Source organism: Salmo trutta, chromosome 15, assembly GCF_901001165.1.
Source record: "Salmo trutta chromosome 15, fSalTru1.1, whole genome shotgun sequence".
Classification (NCBI taxonomy): Eukaryota; Metazoa; Chordata; class Actinopteri; order Salmoniformes; family Salmonidae; genus Salmo; species Salmo trutta.
In genome coordinates this window covers 62,927,207-62,946,593 of record NC_042971.1, presented here as the reverse complement: position 1 = coordinate 62,946,593, position 19,387 = coordinate 62,927,207, and positions in this window count along the sequence as shown.

Here is a 19,387-nt window from a genome sequence, read left to right as displayed (position 1 = left end):
ATGAATGTATTCCACTGCTGGTGGTGCTACTGTATGGTACCGTGCCGTGATGTATGAATGTATTCCACTGCTGGTGGTGCTACTGTATGGTACCGTGCCGTGATGTATGAATGTATTCCACTGCTGGTGGTGCTACTGTATGGTACCGTGCCGTGATGTATGAATGTATTCCACTGCTGGTGGTGCTACTGTATGGTACCGTGCCGTGATGTATGAATGTATTCCACTGCTGGTGGTGCTACTGTATGGTACCAAGCCGTGATGTATGAATGTATTCCACTGCTGGTGGTGCTACTGTATGGTACCATGCCGTGATGTATGAATGTATTCCACTGCTGGTGGTGCTACTGTATGGTACCATGCCGTGATGTATGAATGTATTCCACTGTTGGTGGTGCTACTGTATGGTACCATGCCGCGATGTATGAATGTATTCCACTGCTGGTGGTGCTACTGTATGGTACCATGCCGCGATGTATGAATGTATTCCACTGCTGGTGGTGCTACTGTATGGTACCATGCCGTGATGTATGAATGTATTGCACTGCTGGTGGTGCTACTGTATGGTACCATGCCGTGATGTATGAATGTATTCCACTGCCAAGGTGAAATAGGCTACAGGGTTGGACGTCAACAACATAATGATGTTTACTGGATTTGCAGCAGGGATAATAGTCTCGCCCCAGATCTGTTTTTTAGTTTGGAGTGTTTTGCATGACAAGGAGTGGAACGGTAGCACGAACAGATATGGTATCTGGCTAGTTGCATCAGTTTGACTGAAGATTTATGATTTTTTTTTATTTTATCTTCTAACTCTATAAGCCTATAATGTGTTCCCTCCATAGTAACTCAAGGGAGAGAATTATTTTACTAATTTAGAGACTGAGGAGAAAATGATAACGCTGACTGTATGATAGTTGTGTGTGTGTGTGTGTGTGTGTGTGTGTGTAGTCTCTTCTCACAACCGCTGTAGAGTGTCTGGAGCGCCGTGAGTTTGGTGAGAGAGACTAACTACAGATGGACAGTTTTAACAAGGGGCGATTAGGCTTGGAGTGGGGTGGGATGCCATTTAAATCCGAGGGAGAGAATCTAATCTTTGAGATTGAACATATCAGACCATATCAGACCATAGCAGACCCTATCATCAGAAAGCAGTTTGTTATTCTTCGGGATCGGTGTCCCTTCCACGGGACGGTTGAGCTAACGTAGGCTAACGTGATTAGCATGAGGTTGTAAGTAACTAGAACATTTCCCAGGACATAGACATATCTGATATTGGCAGAAAGCTTGTTAATCTAACTGCACTGTCCAATTTACAGTAGCTATTACAGTGAAAAAATACCATGCTATTGTTTGAGGAGAGTGCACAGTTTTGAACATGAAAAGTTATTAATAAACAAATTAGGTCCATTTGGGCAGTCTTGATTAAAAAATTTGAACAGAAATGCAATGGTTCATTGGATCAGTCTAAAACTTTGCACATACACTGCTGCCATCTGGTGGCCAAAATCTAAATTGCACCGGGGCTGGAATAATACATTATGGCCTTTTTCTTGCATTTCAAAGACGGTACAAAAAAATACAAAAGAACGGTTGGTTTTTTTCTTTGTATTATCTTCTACCAGATCTATTGCGTTATATTCTACTACATTCCTTTCACATTTCCACAAACTTCTAAGTTTTTCCTTTCAAATGGTACCAAGAATATACATATCCTTGCTTCAGGGCCTGAGCTACAGGCAGTTAGATTTGGGTATGTCATTTTAGGTGGAAATTGAAAAAAAGGGGCGGATCTGCAGTGTCTCTGGGTTTAACCCAAAACAAACATTACAGACTAGGGTTGGAAATACATTTCCAGAAACGTTTCCATAATTCCCAGGTTTTCCCGAAATCCTGTTTGGAATACTCCTGGCGAATCAAGAGGGAAATAAGCAGGAAATCCTGGAATCATCCAACCAGGACTAAAACCTTGGAATTTCGGGAGAGTAACTGGAATTTTGCAAACCTAGGCAATGCCATTTACAGAACGTCCTGAGAGATTAAGAGATCACTTTATTGTTCAATTGCAGGTCTAACAGAAATGTGACTTCCTCGTTTAACCCAACCACTCCGAAAGAGACACAGTACACATACACACAGTACCTCAAACATACATACAGTACACATACATACAGTACCTCAAACATACATAGAGTACCTCAAACATACATACAGTACACATACAAACAGTACCTCAAACATACATAGAGTACAGCAAACAAACATACAGTACACATACATACAGTACAGTACAAATACATACATACATACAGTACACATACATACAGTACACATACGTACATCCAGTACAGTAAAGTACAGTACACATACATACAGTACACATACACACAGTACAGTACACATACATACATACATACAGTACTGTACACATACATACAGTACAGTACACATACATACAGTACAGTACACATACATGCAGTACAATACAGGACAGTACACATACATACAGTACAGCACAGTACACATACATACAGTACAGCAAACATACATACATGCATACATACATACATACATACATACATACATACATACATACATACATACAGTACACACATACAGTACACACATACGTACAGTACAGTACACATACGTACAGTACAGTACACATGCATACAGTACACATACATACAGTACAGTAAAGTACAGTACACATACATACAGTACAGTACACATACAGTACACATACAGTACAGTACACATACGTACATACAGTACACATGCATACAGTACAGTACACATACATACAGTACAGTAAAGTACAGTACACATAGATACAGTACAGTACACATACATACAGTACACATACAGTACACAAACATGTAGTACAGGACAGTACATATATATACAGTACGGTACAGTACACATACATACAGTACTGTACACATACATACAGTACAGTACGCATACATGCAGAACAGTACAGCACAGTACACATACATACAGTACAGCACACATACATACAGTACAGTACACATACAGTGCAGTACACACACATACAGTACACATACAGTACGGTACAGTACACATACATACAGTACAGCACACATATGTACAGTACACATACGGTATGGTACAGTACACATACATACAGTACAGCACACATACATACATACATACAGTACAGTACAGCGCACATACAGTGCAGTACACTTACATACAGTACAGCTCAGTGCACAGACATACAGTACATTACAGTACACAGACATACAGTACATTACAGTACACATACATACAGTACACATACATACATACATACAGTACTGTACACATACATACAGTACAGTACACATACATGCAGAACAGTACAGCACAGTACACATACATACAGTATGGTACAGTACACATACATACAGTACAGCACACATACATACCATACAGTGCAGTACACATACATACAGTACACATACAGTATGGTACAGTACACATACATACAGTACAGCACACATATGTACAGTACACATACGGTATGGTACAGTACACATACATACAGTACAGCACACATACATACATACAGTACAGTACAGTACACATACAGTGCAGTACACTTACATACAGTACAGCTCAGTGCACAGACATACAGTACATTACAGTACACAGACATACAGTACATTACAGTACACATACATACAGTACAGCACACATACATACAGTACAGTACGCATGCACACAGTACTCATACATACATTCAGTACACAGACACACAGTACAGCACACATACAGTACAGTACACATACAGTACAGTACACATACATACAGTACAGTACACATACATACAGTATAGTACACATACAGTACAGCACACATACATACAGTACAGTACACATACATACAGTAGAGCATACATACAGTACAGTAAATATACAATAGAGTACAGTCCACATACATACAGTACAGTAGACATACATGCAGTACACATACATAGTACACATACATACAGTACAATACACATACAGTACAGTACACATACATACAGTAGGGTACACATACAAACAGTAGAGTACACATACATAAATACAGTACACATACATACAGTACAGTACACATACATACAGTAGAGTACACATACATACAGTAGAGTACACACACAGTTGAAGTGGGAAGTTTACGTACACTTAGGTTGGAGTCATTAAAACTCGTTTTTCAACCACTCCACACATTTCTTGTTAACAAACTATAGTTTTGGCAAGTCGGTTAGGACATCTACTTTGTGCATGACACAAGTAATGTTTCCAACAATTGTTTACAGACACATTATTTCACTTATAAGTCACTGTATCACAATTCCAGTGGGTCAGAAGTTTACATACACTAAGTTGACTGTACCTTTAAACAGCTTGGAAAATTCCAGAAAATGACGTCATGGCTTTACATGCTTCTTATAGGCTAATTGTCATCATTTGAGTCATTTGGAGGTGTACCTGTGGATGTATTTCAAGGCCTATCTTCAAACTCAGTGCCTCTTTGCTTGACATCATGGGAAAATCAAAAGAAATCAGCCAAGACCTCAGAAAATAAATTGTAGACCTCCACAAATCTGGTTCATCCTTGGGAGCAATTTTCAAAATGACTGAAGGTACCACGTTCATCTGTAGGATGCAAGTTTTTGAATATTTTTATTATGTACAGGCCTAATTCTTCTCACTCTGTCATTTAGGTTAGTATTTTGGAATAACTACAATGTTGTACATCCTCAGTTTTCTCCTATCACAGCTATTAAACTCTGTAACTGTTTTAGTCACCATTGACCTCATGGTGAAATCGCTGAGTGGTTTCCTTCCTCTCCGGCAACTGAGTTAGGAAGGACGCCTGTATTATTGTAGTGACTGGGTGTATTGATACACCATCCATAGTGTAATTAATAACTTCACCATGCTCAAAGGGATATTCAATATCTGTTTTTTCTATGTTTCACCAATCTATCAATAGGTGCCCTTCTTTTCGATGCATTGGAAAACCTCCCGAGTCTTTATGGTTGAATGTGTTTTTGAAAATCACTGTTTGTGTCATTGCCTGATCTGTTTCACCTGTCCTTGTGCTTGTCTCCACCCCCTCCAGGTGTCGCCCATCTTCCCCACTTATCCTCTGGGTATTTATACCTGTGTTTTCTGTCTGTCTGCGCCAGTTCGTCTTGTTTGTTCAAGTCAACCAACGTTTTGTCTCAGCTCCTGTTTTTCCCAAGTCTCTCCTTTTCTCGTCCTCCTGGTTTTTGACCCTTGACTGTCCTGACCCTGTACCCACCCGCCTGACCACTCTGCCCGTCCCTGAGCCTGCCTGCCGTCCTGCACCTTTGCTCCACCTCTGGATTACCGACCTCTGCCTGACCTGACCCTGAGTCTGCCTGTCGTCCTGTACCTTGACCTCTACTCTGGATTACCGACCCCTGCCTGCCTTGACCTGTCGTTGCCTGCCCCTGTTGTTACAATAAACATTGTTACTTCACACAGTCTGCACTTGGGTCTTACCTTGATTCCTGATAGTTCGACTGAGGGACCTTACAGATAACTGTATCTGTGGGGTACAGAGATGAGGTAGGGGTGGCAGGTAGCCTAGGGATTAGAGCGTTGGGCCAGTAATCAAAAGGTTGCTAGATCGAATACCTGAGCTGACATGATTCAAATCTGTCATTCTGCCCCTGAACAAGGCAGTTTAACCCACTGTTCCTAGGGCCGTCATTGTAAATAAGAATTTGTTCTTAACTGACTTGCCTAGTTAAATAAACCTCTTTGGGATAGGGGGCAGTATTTTCACATCCGGATGAAAAGTGTGCCCAAAGTAAACTGCCTGCTACTCAGGCCCAGAAGCTAGGATATGCATATAATTGGTAGATTTGGATGGACAACACTCTACAGTTTCTAAAACTGTTAAAATAATGTCTGTTAGTATAACAGAACTTATTTGGCAGGTGAAACCCCGAGGACAAACCATCCAGGAAAAAAACAATGGGGTTTTCTATGGGGAACTAGATTTATGAGGCACCTGGTTGCAGTTCCTATGGCTTCCACTAGATGTCAACAGTCTTTAGAAATTAGTTGATGTTTTTCCTTTGAGAAATGAAGCAGTACGGCTATTCAGAATGAGTGTCAAGCCAAGTGGACTCTTTTGTTTGGGGCGTGCGACCTGTAGCTCGCTCCACTTTGATTTTATCCGCTATTGAGCACAGTATATTCCGTCTTAAATTTGATCAACTATTTACATTTTAGGATACCTAAGGATGGATTAGGAACGTTGTTTGAAATGTTTGGACCAAGTTTACAGGTAACTTATTAGATCATTTGTAGTCATGTTGGGCGAGTTGGAACCGGTGTTTTTCTGAATCAAACGCGCCAAATAAATTGACATTTTGGGGATATAAAGGAGTTTAACGAGCTACATATGGACAATACCAAAACAAATGATCTAATGACTCTGCCTCCTCACAGCAGAATCTGCAGAGCTGGGAAGATTGTATCCCCCATATATATAACATTCTATTGGTTGCAAGAATTTTGTATTGTAATTTAAATAGAAAAATTCGAAATTGTCAATCCGGCGTTGTTTTGCGTATCAATTCATAAACCATGTGCCATGGAATGGGCACATCGAAAATCTCTTCCCAACTATTTTGCAATTTATATGGCACAGCTGTCAGTTTTTTGGTCCTTAAATGAAATTGGTATATGTTTTTATTTTTCACACTTTTCTTTAACCATTTATGTTCTTTAATGCATGGCCGACATACAAGTTCCTTACTTTTTTCCCCTTCTACTTGCCTCTTCCATTTTTGCGGTAATGCTGCAATTAATTGGTTGTAATTTTGGGCAGAGCAGACATTCCCATATGTCTGTGTTAGCTTTATGTGTGACATCACTCCACCAGTCCTATTTATGATATCATTCACTAAAATTATATATTTTAATTCTATGCGCCAACCATTTTGCTAGGATTTTTGCATCACAACCCTGAAGTGTAAGAGGCCTCCATTTTCTTTAAATGGACTGGATCTTTATATATACCACTTGGGTCCTGTTTCAGTAAAAATGATATCAGACCTTCTTGTTGCGTGTCTGATAATATACCATTTATATAGGAGTGGTTAAAAAACATGCTAATAATGGTCCTCTGAGTCAATCAAAAAAGGTTTTGTCTACTTCCACTGGTATACCATCCAGCCCTGGAGTTTTCCCAGCCTTAAAGGGTTTAATTACATCAAGAAGTTCCTCCTCTGTAATTCAACCTTCACATGAGTCTTTCTGTACAGATGTTAATTTTACATTATTATCAGGAAAAAAATCCATACACTTAGTTTCGGTTAGTGGAGATGGAGGAGACTGAAATGAAAACATATTCTTAAAGTACTTAACTTCCTCTTTCAAAATATAATTTGGTGAATCATGCGTGACACCATCATTTGTAACAAGTTGTAATACATTTCTTTTGGTAGCATTTCTATATTGAAGATTGAAAAATAATTTGGTGCATTTTTCACCATATTCCATCCAGTTCGCTTTATTTTTATAAAATATTACACTGGATCTTTCTTGAATAAATCTCTACATTTCTTTTTGTTTTTCCTCTAACTTATTCTGTGCCTCTATGGTAGAGTTTTTATTGCTATCTAACTGTACTGTTAGCCCTTCAATTTCCTTTGTTAATATGGACTCTTTTGATCTAAATTGCTTTTGATTTATAGATGAGTACTGAATTGCATGGCCTCTAAAGGCACACTTAAAACTTCTCTGGGATATGTGGGACGGTAGCGTCCCACCTCGACAACAGCCAGTGAAATTGCAGGGCGCCATATTCAAACAACAGAAATCTCTTAATTATAATTCCTCAAATATACAAGTATTATACACCATTTTAAAGATAAACTTCTTGTTAATCCAACCACAGTGTCCGATTTCAAAAAGGCTTTACGGCAAAAGCAAACCATGCTATTATCTGAAGACAGCACCCCATCAAACAAATACAGACAATCAGAATTCAACCCCCCAGGGACAACACGAAAGTCAGAAATAACATATAATGCATCCCTTACCTTTGAAGATCTTCTTCTGTTGGCACTCCAATATGTCTCATAACCATCACAAATTGTCCTTTTGTTCGATTAATTCCGTCGTTATATATCCAAAATGTCCATTTATTTGGCACGTTTGATCCAGAAAAACACCAGTTCCAACTTGCGCCACATGACCACAAAATATCTCATTATTTACCTGTAATCTTTGTCCAAACATTTCAAACAACTTTCCTAAAACAACTTTAGGTATTTTTTAAGGTAAATAATCGATCAAATTTAAGACGGGATAAACAGCGTTCAATGCCGGAGGAAAACAATGTGGAGCATGCTTTCTGAGCACGCGCCTCTATCAAACAGTACACTTCTCTCGAGCCTCATTTTGAACAGGGAAAAACAGCAACCAATTTCTAAAGACTGTTGACATCCAGTGGAAGCCATAGGAACTGCAACCAGGTGCCTCATAAATCTAGTTCCCCATAGAAAACCCCATTGCAAGCAACTGCCTTAGAAATCTAGGTTCCCAAAGAATACCTAAAAAAAAAAAATATTGGTTGGTTTGTCCTCGGGGTTTCACCTGCCAAAATAAGTTATGTTATACTCACAGACATCATTCAAACAGTTTTAGAAACTTCAGTGTTTTCTATCCAAATCTACCAATTATATGAATATCCTAGTAGTTATCACCACCCCTAGTAGATATCACCACCCCTAGTAGTTATCACCACCCCTAGTAGTTATCACCACCCCTAGTAGTTATCACCACCCCTAGTAGTTATTACCACCCCTAGTAGTTATCACCACCCCTAGTAGTTATTACCACCCCTAGTAGTTATCACCACCCCTTGTAGTTATTACCACCCCTAGTAGTTATCACCACCCCTAGTAGTTATCACCACCCCTAGTAGTTATCACCACCCCTAGTAGTTATCACCACCACCCCTAGTAGTTATCACCACCCCTAGTAGTTATCACCACCCCTAGTAGTTATTACCACCCCTAGTAGTTATCACCACCACCTAGTAGTTATCACCACCCCTAGTAGTTATCACCACCACTAGTAGTTATCACCACCCCTAGTAGTTATCACCACCACTAGTAGTTATCAACACCCCTAGTAGTTATCACCACCACCACCCCTAGTAGTTATCACCACCACTAGTAGTTATCACCACCCCTAGTAGTTATCACCACCCCTAGTAGTTATCACCACCCCTAGTAGTTATCACCACCCCTAGTAGTTATCACCACCACCCCTAGTAGTTATCACCACCCCTAGTAGTTATTACCACCCCTAGTAGTTATTAACACCCCTAGTAGTTATTGCCACCCCTAGTAGTTATCACCACCCCTAGTAGTTATCACCACCCCTAGTAGTTATTACCACCCCTAGTAGTTATCACCACCCCTAGTAGTTATCACCACCACCCCTAGTAGTTATCACCACCACCCCTAGTAGTTATTACCACCCCTAGTAGTTATCACCACCCCTAGTAGTTATCACCACCCCTAGTAGTTATTACCACCCCTAGTAGTTATCAACACCACTAGTAGTTATCACCACCCCTAGTAGTTATAACCACCCCTAGTAGTTATCACCACCCCTAATCACCACCCCTAGTAGTTATCACCACCACCCCTAGTAGTTATCACCACCCCTAGTAGTTATCACCACCCCTAGTAGTTATCACCACCCCTAGTAGTTATTACCACCCCTAGTAGTTAACACCACCCCTAGTAGTTATCACCACCCCTAGTAGTTATCACCACCCCTAGTAGTTATCACCACCCCTAGTAGTTATCACCACCCCTAGTAGTTATTACCACCCCTAGTAGTTATCACCACCCCTAGTAGTTATTACCACCACTAGTAGTTATCACCACCCATAGTAGTTATCACCACCCCTAGTAGTTATCAACACCCCTAGTAGTTATCACCAACCCTAGTAGTTATCACCACCCCTAGTAGTTATCACCACCACTAGTAGTTATCACCACCCCTAGTAGTTATCACCACCCCTAGTAGTTATCAACACCCCTAGTAGTTTCACCACCCCTAGTAGTTATCACCACCCCTAGTAGTTATCACCACCACCCCTAGTAGTTATCACCAACCCTAGTAGTTATCACCACCCCTAGTAGTTATCACCACCCCTAGTAGTTATCACCACCCCTAGTAGTTATCACCACCCCTAGTAGTTATCACCACCCCTAGTAGTTATCACCACCCCTAGTAGTTATCACCACCACCCCTAGTAGTTATCATCACCACCCCTAGTAGTTATCACCACCCCTAATCACCACCCCTAGTAGTTATCACCACCCCTAGTAGTTATCACCACCCCTAGTAGTTATCACCACCCCTAGTAGTTATCACCACCCCTAGTAGTTATCACCACCCCTAGTAGTTATTGCCACCCCTAGTAGTTAACACCACCCCTAGTAGTTATCACCACCCCTAGTAGTTATCACCACCACCACCCCTAGTAGATATCACCACCCCTAGTAGTTATCACCACCCCTAGTAGTTATCACCACCCCTAGTAGTTATCACCACCCCTAGTAGTTATCACCACCCCTAGTAGTTATTACCACCCCTAGTAGTTATCACCACCCCTAGTAGTTATCAACACCCCTAGTAGTTATCACCACCCCTAGTAGTTATCACCACCCCTAGTAGTTATTACCACCCCTAGTAGTTAACACCACCCCTAGTAGTTATCACCACCCCTTATCACCACCCCTAGTAGTTAACACCACCCCTAGTAGTTATCACCACCCCTAGTAGTTATTACCACCCCTAGTCGTTGTCACCACCCCTAGTAGTTATCACCACCACTAGTAGTTATCACCACCCCTAGTAGTTATTACCACCCCTAGTAGTTATCACCACCCCTAGTAGTTATCACCACCCCTAGTAGTTATTACCACCCCTAGTAGTTATCACCACCCCTAGTAGTTATCACCATCACCCCTAGTAGTTATCATCACCACCCCTAGTAGTTATTACCACCCCTAGTAGTTATCACCACCACTAGTAGTTATCACCACCCCTAGTAGTTAATACCACCCCTAGTAGTTATCAACACCCCTAGTAGTTATTACCACCCCTAGTAGTTATCACCACCCCTAGTAGTTATCACCACCCCTAGTAGTTATCACCACCCCTAGTAGTTATCACCCCCCCTAATCACCACCCCTAGTAGTTATCACCACCCCTAGTAGTTATCACCACCCCTAGTAGTTATCACCACCCCTAGTAGTTATCACCACCCCTAGTAGTTATTGCCACCCCTAGTAGTTAACACCACCCCTAGTAGTTATCACCACCCCTAGTAGTTATCACCACCACCACCCCTAGTAGATATCACCACCCCTAGTAGTTATCACCACCCCTAGTAGTTATCACCACCCCTAGTAGTTATCACCACCCCTAGTAGTTATCACCACCCCTTATCACCACCCCTAGTAGTTATCACCACCCCTAGTAGTTATCACCACCCCTAGTAGTTATCACCACCCCTAGTAGTTATTACCACCCCTAGTAGTTATCACCACCCCTAGTAGTTATCACCACCCCTAGTAGTTATTACCACCCCTAGTAGTTATCACCACCCCTAGTAGTTATCACCACCCCTAGTAGTTATCACCACCCCTAGTAGTTATCACCACCCCTAGTAGTTACCACCACCCCTAGTAGTTATCACCTTTCCTTTCATCTCCATCCATCTCTCATCCCTCCTTTCCTTCCATCTCCATCCATCTCTCCATCCCTCCTTCCCTCCATCTCCATCCATCTCTCCATCCCTCCTTCCCTCCATCTCCATCCATCTCTCCATCCCTCCGACTCTCCATCCCTCCATCTCCATCTCTCCATCCCTCCTTCCCTCCATCTCCATCTATCTCTCCATCCATCCTTCCCTCCATCTCATCCATCTCTCCATCCCTCCTTCCCTCCATCTCCATCCATCTCTCCATCCCTCCTTCCCTCCATCTCCATCCATCTCTCCATCCATCCCTCCTTCCCTCCATCTCCATCCATCTCTCCATCCCTCCTTCCCTCCATCCATCCCTCCTTCCCTCCATCTCATCCATCTCTCCATCCCTCCTTCCCTCCATCTCCATCCATCTCTCCATCCCTCCTTCCCTCCATCTCATCCATCTCTCATCCCTCCTTCCCTCCATCTCCATCCATCTCTCCATCACTCCTTCCCTCCATCTCCATCCATCTCTCATCCCTCCTTCCCTCCATCTCCATCCATCTCTCATCCCTCCTTCCCTCCATCTCCATCCATCTCTCATCCCTCCATCCCTCCATCCCTCCATCTCCATCCATCTCTCATCCCTCCATCTCCATCCATCCATCTCCATCCATCTCTCCATCCCTCCATCTCCATCCATTTCTCCATCCCTCCTTCCCTCCATCTCCATCCATCTCTCATCCCTCCATCTCCATCCATCTCTCCATCCCTCCTTCCCTGCATCTCCATCCATTTCTCCATCCCTCTTTCCCTCCATCTCCATCCATCTCTCCATCCCTCCTTCCCTGCATCTCCATCCATTTCTCCATCCCTCTTTCCCTCCATCTCCATCCATCTCTCCATCCCTCCTTCCCTCCATCTCCATCCATCTCTCCATCCCTCCTTCCCTCCATCTCATCCATCTCTCATCCCTCCTTCCCTCCATCTCCATCCATCTCTCCATCACTCCTTCCCTCCATCTCCATCCATCTCTCATCCCTCCTTCCCTCCATCTCCATCCATCTCTCATCCCTCCTTCCCTCCATCTCCATCCATCTCTCATCCCTCCATCCCTCCATCTCCATCCATCTCTCATCCCTCCATCTCCATCCATCCATCTCCATCCATCTCTCCATCCCTCCATCTCCATCCATTTCTCCATCCCTCCTTCCCTCCATCTCCATCCATCTCTCATCCCTCCATCTCCATCCATCTCTCCATCCCTCCTTCCCTCCATCTCCATCCATCTCTCATCCCTCCTTCCCTTCATCTCCATCCATCTCTCATTCCTCCATCTCCATCCATCTCTCCATCCCTCCTTCCCTCCATCTCCATCCATCTCTCCATCCCTCCTTCCCTCCATGTTTGTCTGTTCTGTTTTGGCGAGGAGCACTCTTGGTGTAGATTTGGTTTTGACGTTACTATGGATACCTCCTCAGCCAGCTATGGTTATTTATAGCAGCAGTAGGAGATATGCAGCTCCGCCCCTCGCTGGGAGAAACAGGCTACGGTTTCAGCTTAGCACCCTTTCCCCCTCTCTCTCGCCCTCTTTCTCCCTTGTTGGGAGAAACAGGCTAAGGTTTCAGCTTAGCTCCCTCGCTCTCCCTTCGCTGAGAGAAACAGGCTACGGTGCCAAAATAGTCGCTAAAAACAGACATCACATGGACAACACAGGAAGAAGAGGACGGAAATGTATCATGCATTTCATAGTAAAAGTTTCTATGAAATCATATTAGCTATCATCATATTCTCTAGTCTATTATCAGAAACATGTCCGTCCGTCCTCCTGCATTGTTCATGTTTTCTGTGTATAACAGTGTGGAACTATTGTCAGGTATTATGATAGAGCTACTTTAAGGGTTGTTTACACAGGCTAATGTCAAGATAAAAATACATCAGTTCATGTCACCTTTCTTAGTAAATAAATTAGCTTACGATAAGATACATATACTGGGGGGGAAAAAAAGATGAATGCAACATGCAGCAATTTCAAAGATTTTACTGAGTTACAGTTCATATAAGGAAATCGGTCAATTGAAATACATTCATTAGGCCCTAATCTAAAGTAGTGCACTACATAGGGAACGTGGTTCCATAGGGCCCTAATCTATGGAATTCACATGACTGGACAAGGGAACAGCCATGGGTGTGCCTGGGAGGGCATAAGCCCCCCGACATGGGAGCCAGGCCCAGCCACATGGGAGCCAAGCCCGCCCACCCACTGGGGAGCCAGGCCCACTCACTGGGGAGCCAGGCCCACTCACTGGGGAGCCAGGCCCACCCACTGGGGAGCCAGGCCCACTCACTGGGGAGCCAGGCCCAGTCACTGGGGAGCCAGGCCCACCCACTGGGAAGCCAGGCCCAGCCACTGGGGAGCCAGGCCCACTCCCTGGGGAGCCAGGCCCACTCCCTGGGGAGCCAGGCCCAGCCACTGGGGAGCCAGGCCCACTCACTGGGGAGCCAGGCCCAGTCACTGGGGAGCCAGGCCCACTCCCTGGGGAGCCAGGCCCAGCCACTGGGGAGCCAGGCCCAGCCACTGGGGAGCCAGGCCCAGCCAACCAGAATTGGTTTTTCCCCAGATGATCCCGCAGGTGAAGATGCCAGAAGTTGAGGTTCTGGGCTGGTGTGGTTACACGTGGTCTCCGGTTGAGAGGCCGGTTGGCGTTACTGCCAAAATTCTCTAAAACGACCTGAATAGGGTTCACTACCTAGAGCCCTACGGGACCTGAATAGGGTTCACTACCTAGAGCCCTATGGGACCTGAATAGGGTTCACTACCTAGAACCCTACTGGACCTGAATAGGGTTCACTACCTAGAGCACTATGGGACCTGAATAGGGTTCACTACCTAGAGCCCTATGGGACCTGAATAGGGTTCACTCCCTAGAGCCCTATGGGACCTGAATAGGGTTCACTACCTAGAGCCCTATGGGACCTGAATAGGGTTCACTACCTAGAGCACTATGGGACCTGAATAGGGTTCACTACCTAGAGCCCTACTGGACCTGAATAGGGTTCACTACCTAGAGCCCTATGGGACCTGAATAGGGTTCACTACCTAGAGCCCTATGGGACCTGAATAGGGTTCACTCCCTAGAGCACTATGGGACCTGAATAGAGTTCACTACCTAGAGCCCTATGGGACCTGAATAGGGTTCACTACCTAGAGCCCTACTGGACCTGAATAGGGTTCACTACCTAGAGCCCTATGGGACCTGAATAGGGTTCACTACCTAGAGCCCTATGGGACCTGAATAGGGTTCACTACCTAGAGCACTTGGGTTCCATCTGTCTTCTTTTCTCAGCATCCTCCAGAAAAACAGGAAGCTCATTTTTGATTGTTTTGTGCTCTCTGGTATTTAGCAGGGTCAACTCTTTCCATCCTGACAGTCATGTTAGTTCCCACAGACTAAAAAGCATTTCGCTACATCGGCAATGAACATCTGCTAAACGTGTACGTGACCAATAAAATGCGATTTGATTTGAGACAACACACACTTCCAGTCCAGTCGCAGGCTGATCAGTTCTATGTTTCAGTGTGGTTGCAGAGCCTCTAGTGTAGCTCTCTCTAGTCTAACTCTCTCTAGTCTATCTCTCTCTAGTCTATCTCTCTCTAGTCTAGCTCTCTCTAGTCTAACTCTCTCTAGTCTAACTCTCTCTAGTCTAACTCTCTCTAGTCTAGCTCTCTCTAGTCTAACTCTCTCTAGTCTAGCTCTCTCTAGTCTATCTCTCTCTAGTCTATCTCTCTCTAGTCTATCTCTCTCTAGTCTAACTCTCTCTAGTCTATCTCTCTCTAGTCTAGCTCTCTCTAGTCTAGCTCTCTCTAGTCTATCTCTCTCTAGTCTAGCTCTCTCTAGTCTAACTCTCTCTAGTCTAGCTCTCTCTAGTCTATCTCTCTCTAGTCTATCTCTCTCTAGTCTATCTCTCTCTAGTCTAACTCTCTCTAGTCTATCTCTCTCTAGTCTAGCTCTCTCTAGTCTAGCTCTCTCTAGTCTATCTCTCTCTAGTCTATCTCTCTCTAGTCTATCTCTCTCTAGTCTATCTCTCTCTAGTCTAACTCTCTCTAGTCTAACTCTCTCTAGTCTATCTCTCTCTAGTCTAGCTCTCTCTAGTCTAACTCTCTCTAGTCTAACTCTCTCTAGTCTAGCTCTCTCTAGTCTATCTCTCTCTAGTCTAACTCTCTCTAGTCTAGCTCTCTCTAGTCTATCTCTCTCTAGTCTATCTCTCTCTAGTCTATCTCTCTCTAGTCTATCTCTCTCTAGTCTAACTCTCTCTAGTCTAACTCTCTCTAGTCTATCTCTCTCTAGTCTAACTCTCTCTAGTCTATCTCTCTCTAGTCTATCTCTCTCTAGTCTATCTCTCTCTAGTCTAACTCTCTCTAGTCTAGCTCTCTCTAGTCTAGCTCTCTCTAGTCTAACTCTCTCTAGTCTAGCTCTCTCTAGTCTAACTCTCTCTAGTCTAGCTCTCTCTAGTCTATCTCTCTCTAGTCTAGCTCTCTCTAGTCTAGCTCTCTCTAGTCTATCTCTCTCTAGTCTATCTCTCTCTAGTCTATCTCTCTCTAGTCTATCTCTCTCTAGTCTAACTCTCTCTAGTCTATCTCTCTCTAGTCTAGCTCTCTCTAGTCTAGCTCTCTCTAGTCTATCTCTCTCTAGTCTATCTCTCTCTAGTCTATCTCTCTCTAGTCTAACTCTCTCTAGTCTAACTCTCTCTAGTCTAACTCTCTCTAGTCTATCTCTCTCTAGTCTAGCTCTCTCTAGTCTAACTCTCTCTAGTCTAACTCTCTCTAGTCTAGCTCTCTCTAGTCTATCTCTCTCTAGTCTAACTCTCTCTAGTCTAGCTCTCTCTAGTCTAGCTCTCTCTAGTCTATCTCTCTCTAGTCTAACTCTCTCTAGTCTAACTCTCTCTAGTCTAGCTCTCTCTAGTCTAACTCTCTCTAGTCTAGCTCTCTCTAGTCTAGCTCTCTCTAGTCTAACTCTCTCTAGTCTATCTCTCTCTAGTCTATCTCTCTCTAGTCTATCTCTCTCTAGTCTAACTCTCTCTAGTCTAGCTCTCTCTAGTCTATCTCTCTCTAGTCTAACTCTCTCTCTAGTCTAGCTCTCTCTAGTCTAGCTCTCTCTAGTCTAGCTCTCTCTAGTCTAGCTCTCTCTAGTCTACCTCTCTCTAGTCTATCTCTCTCTAGTCTAACTCTCTCTAGTCTAGCTCTCTCTAGTCTAGCTCTCTCTAGTCTAACTCTCTCTAGTCTAACTCTCTAGTCTAGCTCTCTCTAGTCTAACTCTCTAGTCTAGCTCTCTCTAGTCTAACTCTCTCTAGTCTAACTCTCTCTATAGTCTAACTCTCTCTAGTCTAACTCTCTCTAGTCTAACTCTCTCTAGTCTAACTCTCTCTAGTCTAGGGGCTGATCTATCAGATCCTCTTCATTGTCCGGGCTGCTTATTCTCAGGACTCTCATTTAAACACACACACAGATACACGCACACTCACACACAAACACACGCACACGCACACACACATACACATACACACACACACAGATACACACAGATACACGCACACACACAGATACACACACACACACACACACACACACACACACACACACACACACACACACACACACACACACACACACACACACACACACACACACACACACCCACACACACAGCCAAGGCCAAAGCCACCTACACACGCTTGCCTGTCCTCTCCTCTCCGTGCCTGCCTGCCTTGTGCGTCACCATGGCAACCCCTCCATGGAAGCCAGCAACGCTGCGCTTCTATAGAGAGGACGCCCAGCCGGAGTAACCAAACACCCAAATCAATAAGCTGCTTAAACACAACCTCTCTGTTCCACAGACTATACTGTCTGGCTTGTGATCACCTAACCAACCTTTCCATAGTGAATACAATAGCTTTGTTCAGTTCTGTGTAAAGATTGTGTAAATTTAGACGTAATTGATTGAATGCATTGATACAAAGTACCTCTGGATAACACCGTCTGCTACAATTTTTTACTCAATAATTGATGTGTTTTTGGCTATAATTACTTTAGGTACCAAACCAAACCCTTACGTTATGGTCTTCTGACTGAAGACAGACTGTGTGAAGATAGACGCCTCTGTAACTGAGAAAAAGATTAAAGACAAAGACACTCCCTCAGCAGGACAAAGACACTCCCTCAGCAGGACAAAGACACTCCCTCAGCAGGGCAGGACACAGACACTCTCTCAGCAGGACACAGACACTCTCTCAGCAGGACACAGACACTCCCTCAGCAGGACACAGACACTCTCTCAGCAGGACAAAGACACTCTCTCAGCAGGACAAAGACACTCTCTCAGCAGGACAAAGACACTCTCTCAGCAGGACAAAGACACTCTCTCAGCAGGACAAAGACACTCCCTCAGCAGGACAAAGACACTCTCTCAGCAGGACAAAGACACTCTCTCAGCAGGACAAAGACACTCCCTCAGCAGGACAAAGACACTCTCTCAGCAGGACAAAGACACTCCCTCAGTAGGACAAAGACACTCCCTCAGCAGGACAAAGAAACTCCCTCAGCAGGACAAAGACACTCTCTCAGCAGGACAAAGACACTCTCTCAGCAGGACAAAGACACTCCCTCAGCAGGACAAAGACACTCCCTCAGTAGGACAAAGACACTCCCTCAGCAGGACAAAGACACTCCCTCAGCAGGACAAAGACACTCCCTCAGTAGGACACCAACACTCCCTCAGTAGGACACCAACACTCCCTCAGTAGGACAAAGACACTCCCTCAGTAGGACAAAGACACTCCCTCAGCAGGACAAAGACACTCCCTCAGCAGGACACCAACACTCCCTCAGCAGGACAAAGACACTCCCTCAGTAGGACACCAACACTCCCTCAGTAGGACACCAACACTCCCTCAGTAGGACAAAGACACTCCCTCAGCAGGACAAAGACACTCCCTCAGTAGGACAAAGACACTCCCTCAGCAGGACAAAGACACTCCCTGAGCAGGACAAAGACACTCCCTCAGCAGGACAAAGACACTCCCTCAGCAGGACAAATACACTCCCTCAGTAGGACACAGACACTCCCTCAGCAGGACAAAGACACTCCCTCAGCAGGACAAAGACACTCCCTCAGTAGGACAAAGACACTCCCTCAGTAGGACACAGACTCTCCATCAGCAGGACACAGACACTCCCTCAGCAGGACAAAGACACTCCCTCAGTAGGACACAGACACTCCCTCAGTAGGACAAAGACACTCCCTCAGCAGAACAAAGACACTCTCTCAGCAGGACAAAGACACTCCCTCAGTAGGACACAGACACTCCCTCAGCAGGACAAAGACACTCCCTCAGTAGGACACAGACACTCCCTCAGTAGGACAAAGACACTCCCTCAAAGCGTGTTTTAACGGTGTGCTTCTCTATAATGTCAGTACAGTGAAATGCTTTTATGTCAGTACAGTGAAATGCTTGGTCCCAGTCATGTACTGGGCTGTCCACACCACTCTCTGTAGCACCATGCAATTGAGAGCACCACTTTAAGCCGTACCCTCCACAGAGCTGGGCTTTACGGAAGAGTGGCCAGAAAAAAGAC